Source organism: Oncorhynchus keta, chromosome 12, assembly GCF_023373465.1.
Source record: "Oncorhynchus keta strain PuntledgeMale-10-30-2019 chromosome 12, Oket_V2, whole genome shotgun sequence".
Lineage (NCBI taxonomy): Eukaryota > Metazoa > Chordata > Actinopteri > Salmoniformes > Salmonidae > Oncorhynchus > Oncorhynchus keta.
The window spans coordinates 27568684-27577644 of NC_068432.1; the positions used below are offsets into that span (position 1 = coordinate 27568684).

General features: G+C 41.9%; 1 protein-coding gene across 3 annotated transcripts in view; it reads right to left on the minus strand.

The window, feature by feature from the left end:
- The window catches only part of LOC118391201 (gamma-sarcoglycan-like), a 29718-nt gene extending 25239 nt beyond the window's left edge, over positions 1-4479 (minus strand). For all 3 annotated transcript variants that reach the window (XM_052457925.1, XM_052457924.1, XM_052457926.1), the window contains exons 1-3: positions 4337-4479; positions 4043-4226; positions 3555-3636 (exon numbers count right to left, since the gene is read on the minus strand). The gene's annotated coding sequence lies outside the window, so the exon portion shown is untranslated. The remainder of the gene's footprint in view (positions 1-3554; positions 3637-4042; positions 4227-4336) is intronic.
- Positions 4480-8961: the final 4482 nt, after the last annotated feature.

The following is an 8961-nucleotide window of genomic DNA, read 5'->3' on the forward strand; positions in this document are numbered from 1 at the left end:
TAGAGACTTCCTTAGATTTCGTGCACCAGCTGTTGTTCACAAATATGCACAGACCCCCCCTCATCTTACCGGAGTGTGCTGTTCTACCCTGCCGGTGCAGCGTGTATCCCGCTAGCTGAATATCCATGTCGTCATTCAGCCACCATTCCCATGAAGCATAGGATATTACAGTTTTTGATGTCCTGTTTGTAGGATATTCGTGATCTTACCACGTCTAGTTTATTGTCCAATGTTGCACGATGGCGAGTAATATTGATGTAACGGAAGCTTTCCTAGTTGTCTTCTGCGGGTCCGGACGAGGCATCCGGCTCTTTGTCCTCTGTGTCGCTTCCTTTTGTGAATAATAATAATAATAATAATAATAATAATAATATATGCCATTTAGCAGACGCTTTTATCCAAAGCGACTTACAGTCATGTGTGCATACATTCTACGTATGGGTGGTCCCGGGAATCGAACCCACTACCCTGGCGTTACAAGCGCCATGGTCTACCAACTGAGCTACAGAAGGACAATTGGGATGTCTGCCCTGTGGGGTGTTTGGAGAATATCGTGTGAGTCCTGCTTGCTGCTGTTGAAGAAATCTTTGTCTAATCCGAGGTGAGTGATCGCTGCCCTTATATCCAGAAGCTCTTTTCTTCTGTAAGAAACGGTTGCAGAAACATTTATGTACAAAATAATTTACAAATATCGCAAAAAAACCCACATAATAGCACAATTGGTTAGGAGACCGTAAAACGGCGGCCATCTCATCCAGCACCATTTTGCAATGCTCCGTCACATGTAAATAGTCTAAAACTGGTCAATCTGCACTGATCTGAGGACACAGGATAGGTGTAGTATTTAAATGAGACTTAATTTCAAATCAGAGAATGTGAAACGCTTTACTGAAAGAAGTTCATTATCCAAGTGTTATAAATACATAACGCATTAATTATACATATTATTATTGTAATATTATAAATACAATTTCACTCTGTACTACAATGCACATCTGGTGTCCATAATATAAATATAGGAAGAAAGGAGGTGGGGAGAGAGTAAAAGATAGAAATGGAAAGAGGTAAGAACAGAGGAGCAAGGAAGACAGCATATTAATGAATCACAGCGCTACTAAACTTAAAATTCTCTCAGTTCATCCCAAATACATAAGTGTCTCTAGCAGTGTCTCCTAACCAGCCTTGGGCCCCCAGTTGACCCAAAGTTTATCTTAAGAGTAGGTGAGGTGGCGATGACGGGACTGGGAGTTGGCATCCTCTCTCACATCAAAACAGACAAGACAGATGGAGAGAGTGATAGCATGATTTAGTGCTTTTTTATTCTAACACTGTCAGTCATCATAATAATCAGGAGGTGAAATACAAAACTGACCTTGGATCATTAACTCTGGGACTACTACATCTCTATCTGTATTTCAATGTAAAGCATGTCATTGATAATACTTCCTGTTGACCCAACTAAGTGACCTCTCACCTCTGATAATGCTGTGCCCTCTATGTAGCCAGTTCAGATGCAGGAGGGGTTCACCGACACAGCTGACATAACCTAGAGGATTTAGAGAGAAGAGGGAGGGGGATGAAGTGAAGGAGAGAGACTATTGAGAAAATAAGCTAGTTAAAGATAGTGTTCAACAAGAATCTGTGTGTGTGGCCTCACCTGGTGCCCACATTAAGTGGCTGCAGAGTACTTTATACTGATAAACATGAACAGACACACAAGTACAAATAATATAGCATAGTTATAGAAATAATGACGTACTATTCTCTATGGTTGGTTCTCTTGCCTATTCTTTGAAGGTGGAAGGAGCAACAGTAATACACCTGGACCTGCACAACACAATCCATCAATCAGATTGATACACAAGTGTGTAGGAGTGGGTTATAGGGTGTCTAATTGTTTTGTTTTTTATCTTAAAAAAGAGCCTGTTTTTGTTTTTGTGCAGACATCCATCCCCCTTACCGGAACAGTATCCTCACCTGAGAAATAGAAAAGGAGAGAAACTGGGAATTCAGTAACTGTGGTTGACATAGCTAAGTACATTCAAAAATACTCTTATTGCAATGTGGATGGCTCTTAAAGAGCCTTTGGTTGTGTATAGAGTAGTCTATGGTGTTGCCAGGGAGCAGCACCCTCTTCAAAGAAATAGGTGGTGAAGAGCTCCCACACACGGGAAACATCCTGCAGAGCAGCAGACCTCTCCTCTGGCACACGCCGGCAATCTACAGATCCACTCCTGGTCCTTCTGTATATCCTTATTAAGCTATGCAGGACACAGGTAGCCTTCACATGCCTGAATTCCCCTAGGAGGCAGTCCCATATGACCCTCATCACCCAACCTCACCAAACACAGTAACTGTAGGCAATCAATTTGAAGGAATCTTCAGTTGCATGGTATCTGTAGGAGTAATGGAAGTCATTAGACTTTTCCGTCACCAGGTCATTGTGGATTACTGAAGTATAATAACAAATCATGATAACATTGAATAGATGTGTGTGCACGTGTGGAATGTGACAACAGCAGGATCATATCAAGGATAGCATCACAAATGAAATACCACTTGAAGCTTGATGAGTTGATCATTTGACCTAGCTGTGTAGCGCTGAGGCAAAAACAAAAGGACCAGGACTGAGGACCACTGCGCTTCATTGGGACCTCTTCATCTGCATACAGGCTCTCACAGCTCTCAGTATCTCAGAACAGAAAAGATCACAAGAAACAGACTTTATTATACTCTAATTAGACAGCACTGAATATACTATTATCTCCATCCTCACTTCTAGGGACTGGAACTACACAAAATACCTGCCCTATGCAGAAAAGCCTCCTCTCTCACTTTGACAGTTGGGGCTGCTATTCTTTCACCCTCCTCAATGGCTGTTAGTTAGCTACCTACAAATGCATTTAGAGTTGTTTTTTTACAATGATAAATACATCAATATAGCTAATATGGAATTAGGTCACTGGTGATGTTGGCTAGATAGCTGGTGATGTTGGCTAGATTGCTAGCTAGCTACATTAGCAGCTAATTTGAGTTAACATGCACTGTAGCTAGTTAGAGTTGTGTTTTAAACATTTAAGTCATTTAGCAGACGCTCTTATCCAGAGCGACTTACAAATCGGTGCATTCACCTTATGACATCCAGTGGAACAGCCACTTTACAATAGTGCATCTAAATCTTTTAAGGGGGGTGAGAAGGATTACTTTATCCTATCCTAGGTATTCCTTAAAGAGGTGGGGTTTCAGGTGTCTCCGGAAGGTGGTGATTGACTCCGCTGTCCTGGCGTCGTGAGGGAGTGTGTTCCACCATTGGGTTAAATTAAACCATTAAACTCTTTATAAAGGTTGTAAATAATTTAGGACTCCACTGTATATAAAAAATAAATGTGACTTTAAGTTAGAGGCCACATTCAATAGACGCAAAGCTGGCTAAATGTTCTGTAACCACGGATGTAGCCTACTAAATGTCCAATATGAATCCACATTTGTTCCTACTGAGTGCCAACCACCATCTCTGCAGTGCTATTGAAATGATCACCTAATTTCTTCCTTACCTTCCTTCTCCTCCTTTTCTGCACCTTCACCCTCCTCAGTGCCCCTTGTGTAGATCACCTGTGCTCTGTGCTTGGACACCAGCTTGATCATACATGTGGAAAGCAGATAGGACGAATACGCTGGATAAGAACACACAGCACATTTATGGGAGCACAGAGGCTATTAACAAATTACTTCCAGTGAGCTTCAATCTGCAGATTCATGGAGAAGAACATATCCAATAGATGGGTCACATGTATGCAACTAATATATTGACAAAGCTACATACTGATTAACCAAATTCATTCTTAACTTGGCAATTTGCTATGTTCCAACTCTCTACCCTTTCCCTCAGAATGTGCAATCATTCACTCCCCCCCCAAGTGCTTTTAAAAAATGTGCAGGAGGGTTTTTGACCATATTCCTTACACTGGTCGATTCCTTTAAATATTTGATGTTCAGGAGGAAGAAGGGTAGAGAACAGGACTGAAGCCAGTTTGAGGTATACCTTTAGACAGCAGTTCCTGGATGGCTACCCTGGCGAGACAGCCTCTGACCTTTAGCCTTTCAGATACAATAGTTGGGGTGATGAGTTTGTAGTTGGGCACTTCCTTGAGCAGTTTGTCGTAGGTGGCTTTGCCGAAGAGGACCAGGTTATTGAACGTGTCCCTCACTTATCCTTTGGAACACTTCTACTCGGGACAGAGAAAGAAGATATTAACTACTTATTATACAAGGCCAAATGGTGAGTTATTATAGCAACCTATACCAATAGCTACATTCCCAATGATGTTAAAGTTACATCAAATTGTCACGTTCGTCACATTGATGAGACCAAGGTCGCAGCGTGATAAGCATACATTCTTCTTTTAATTAAGGAAAAACACTAAACAAACAAACAAAGAAACAAACGTGAAGCTATATAACACGAGTGCTGCCAGGCATAGACACATAGACAATAACCCACAAACCCAAAATGGCAACCTAAATAGGATCCCCACTCAGAGACAACGATAAACAGCTGTCTCTGTTTGGGAACCAATTCAGGCCACCATAGACCTACATACAGTGGGGCAAAAAAGTATTTAGTCAGTCACCAATTGTGCAAGTTCTCCCACTTAAAAAGATGAGAGAGGCCTGTAATTTTCATCATAGGTACACTTCAACTATGACAGACAAAATGAGAAAAGAAATCCAGGAAATCACATTGTAAGATTTTTTATTAATTTATTTGCAAATTATGGTGGAAAATAAGTATTTGGTCAATAACAAAAGTTTCTCAATATTTTGTTATATACCCTTTGTTGGAAATGACAGAGGTCAAATGTTTTCTGTAAGTCTTCACAAGGTTTTCACACACTGTTGCTGGTATTTTGGCCTATTCCTCCATGCATATCTCCTCTAGAGCAGTGATGTTTTGGGGCTGTTGCTGGGCAACACGGACTTTCAACTCCCTCCAAAGATTTTCTATGGGGTTGATATCTGGAGACTGGCGAGGCCACTTCAGGACCTTGAAATGCTTCTTACGAAACCACTCCTTCATTGCCCGGGCGGTGTGTTTGGGATCATTGTCATGCTGAAAGACCCAGCCACGTTTCATCTTCAATGCCCTTTCTGATGGAAGGAGGTTTTCACTCAAAATCTCAAGATACATGGCCCCATTCATTCTTTCCTTTACACGGATCAGTCGTCCTGGTCCCTTTGCAGAAAAACAGCCCCAAAGCATGATGTTTCCACCCCCATGCTTCACAGTAGGTATTGTGTTCTTTGGATGCAACTCAGCATTCTTTGGTCCTCCAAACACGACGAGTTGAGTTTTTACCAAAAAGTTATATTTTGTTTTCATCTGACATTCTCCCAATCTTCTTCTGGATCATCCAAATGCTCTTTAGCAAACTTCAGACGGGCCTGGACATGTACTGGCTTAAGCAGGGGGACACGTCTGGGACTGCAGGATTTGAGTCCCTGGCGGCGTAGTGTGTTACTGATGGTAGGCTTTGTTACTTTGGTCCCAGTTCTCTGCAGGTCATTCACTAGGTCCCCCCGTGTGGTTCTGGGATTTTTGCTCACCGTTCTTGTGATCATTTTGACCCCACGGGGTGAGATCTGCGTGGAGCCCCAGATCGAGGGAGATTATCAGTGGTCTTGTATGTCTTCCATTTCCTAATAATTGCTCCCACAGTTGATTTCTTCAAACCAAGCTGCTTACCTATGGCAGATTCAGTCTTCCCAGCCTGGTGCAGGTCTACAATTTAGTTTCTGGTGTCCTTTGACAGCTCTTTGGTCTTTGCCATAGTGGAGTTTGGAGTGTGACTGTTTGAGGTTGTGGACAGGTGTCTTTTATATCGATAACAAACAAGTTCAAACAGGTGCCATTAATACAGGTAACGAGTGGAGGACAGAGGAGCCTCTTAAAGAAGAAGTTACAGGTCTGTGAGAGCCAAAAATCTTGCTTGTTTGTAGGTGACCAAATACTTATTTTCCACCATAATTTGCAAATAAATTCATTAAAAATCATGTGATTTTCTGGATTATTTTTCCGCATTTTGTCTGTCATAGTTGAAGTGTACCTATGATGAAAATTACAGGCCTCTCATCTTTTTATGTGGGAGAACTTGCACAATTGGTGGCTGACTAAATACTTTTTTGACCCACTGTATACCTAGACATACCAAAACCCCATAGAATACAAAAAACCCCTAGACAAGACAAAAACACACATACCACTCTCGACACACCCTGACCTAACCAAAATAAGAAAACTAAGAAAACTAAGGTCAGGGCGTGACACAAATTGTATCTGTGTCAGATGTAGACCTTACCGTGAAATACTTACTTACAAGTCCTTAAGCCCTTAACCAACAATGCAGTTCAGAAAATACAGTTAAGAAAATATTGCCAAAATAACTAAAGTAAAAATAAAACCCTACAAAAACTAATTTAATTTCCCCATAGGCCTTGCCAACGAACCACGGCAGAGTTAGTACCTACCCCAGACACCATTACTATTGCTCTCTATTTGTTGTACTTCTGGGAAACCCCGAGCCGCCGCCTCCTTCTTCTTCGTGTGGTGTTCCAGCAGACGCCTCTTTGTTGCGTATTGCTCCCTTTCACAATTCCGAAAATGCATTGCACATTTGTTCTCAAAAAAAGGGAAATGGGGAATGGGGGAAAAAGAAAATTGCACCACCATTTAACCCTATATATACACATCCACAACACACCTCACCACCCCTTCCCACTACTTTGGCCCTAACAGATCCTACTTCAGGCTGTTGGCCTGGAACCCCTTTTCTCAAAACCCTCTACAGTTCTTCTGCACTAAAATCTCTGACACCCAAAAACTTCCCTGCTGCTGCTACTACCAATTACATTTTCTGAGATTACCTTTTATTATGTCCAGTACAATTAATGACCATAGCAATAAACGCCAAGAAGTCAGCCTTAGCAAAACACAAACAGTTCGGGTCACTCTGTACTGACCTGCTACTCATATGGATCCTCTCAGGCTCCCTTACAATTTGCCCTCCATTCTCTACTTTCCTCACTGCCTCAGCAAATGACACATTCTGCACTACTATCACCCTGGAAACTTGAACCGGTGTCACTCGCACAGGACATTTCTGATCCCCAGCAACATGGCCACCCCCACAATTGAAACACTCCACTTTTTCCACTGAAACTACACTCCTTAGTCCCATGCCCTCCTGCTCATTTCTCAAACCTCCGAATAAAACTCAGAGCTATTGGGCTTGTACGATATTGCAGGCAGCTTTCCATACCTTAAGGGAACATTTTGACATTCGCCATATGGTTAGTGAGCAAGTCCACATCTGTGCAAGCCTAACCTTGACCGTGTGGCATTAACCCGTAACAGTTAAAAGGTGTTTACATCAAACAGTTTAATTACTTCTCTCCCTATAGGAATACATTGCCTGCACCCCTAAATTCAACCTGAAGCCTATGTGGGTTATGAATGCCGTATGAACCTGTCTTCGATGACAATCCATCAGGCCACTATATGAGGTCTACCTGTGTTGATTCTAAGCTTCCTGAAGCAACCGGAAGTGATTCAATTCACCCTAAAAGTGTTTTGATATACATAACCTGCAATTATGAAAATCACTGCATTCAACCCTGTGTAGATCAGTCAATTCTAAACATAAAGACTTAAAACTCAGGATTCTGTAAGAGCCTACCCCAATGAGGACGTGTTCACGTTCAGCTTCGTGTGCCAACCGGAAGTGCCTTAAAATGGTGTCATATGTGCTGTTTCGAAGGGTTAAAAAGGTCAGATCTTTATAAAACTTCATATGTGTGATTGATTAAGCAATCCTCATGAACTGTAAATCAGTAATTTTTCCCAACAGATGTCAAAGGCTCTCGCACACATACACACAGCAAGGATGGAGTGACAAAGTGCGGTGCTTAAAGACACACAGAGCCTGCAATGGCATTTCCATATTCTCAAGGCCGTGCCGAGTTCAACGAGATGCCCCGCTTGACCGTAGCTCACTCTGAGTGCAGTGACCGTGAAACAAGTAGGCCCAAAATTAAGCCTGGCCCTAAATTTAATTTGCTTTTGGGTGACAGTGAGAGAACCGTTAGGGTGAGAAGCACAATTCGACCTCAGGTACGTTCCCGAGGTCCTCCCGATCTGTGCAAACCTTGACCGTGTGGCATTAACCCTTAACAGTAAATCAGGTTTTTTTGATCTCACAGATTACAATGACATCTCTCTTTATAGGAATACATTGCCTGCTCCCCTAAATTTAACCTAGAGCCTGTGGGTTAATATTGCCTTATGAACCTGTCTTCGATGACAATCCATCAGGCCACTATGAGGTTGTGTCGATTCTAAGCTTTCTGAAGGAACCGGAAGTGGTTAAAATCACCCTAAAAGTGTTTTGCCATACTCAACCTGATGTTTGATAGAAATAGTGCATTCAACCCTTAGTAAATCAGTCAGTTCTTAACATAAAGACTTAAAACTCAGGATTCTGTAAAACCATACCCCAATGAGGATGTTTACTTTTAGCTTCCTGTGCCAACCGGAAGTGCCATAATTGGTGTAACAGGGGATGTTTCGAAGGGTTAAAAAAGTCAGATCTTTCCAAAACTTCATATGTGCGATTAGGCAACCCTAATGAACTGTAAATCAGTCATGTCTCCCACAAAATTTCCAAGAAAAACTCACACACACAGCTTGGACAGAGGGACATAGTGTGGTGAGTAGCGACAGAGCCTGCAATAGTTAACTTTGTTCGAACTATTAAAGAACCGTCAGACCTAGAGTTCTGAAACTTTAGAAACCTGTTCTAGAGCTCAGATCGATAGTGCGTGGTGAGTTATGTGGTGAGTTATGAACCGAGAAACAGCCTCGTACATTTGCAATAACTTCAATTAAATTTGACAAAAGTATATTCA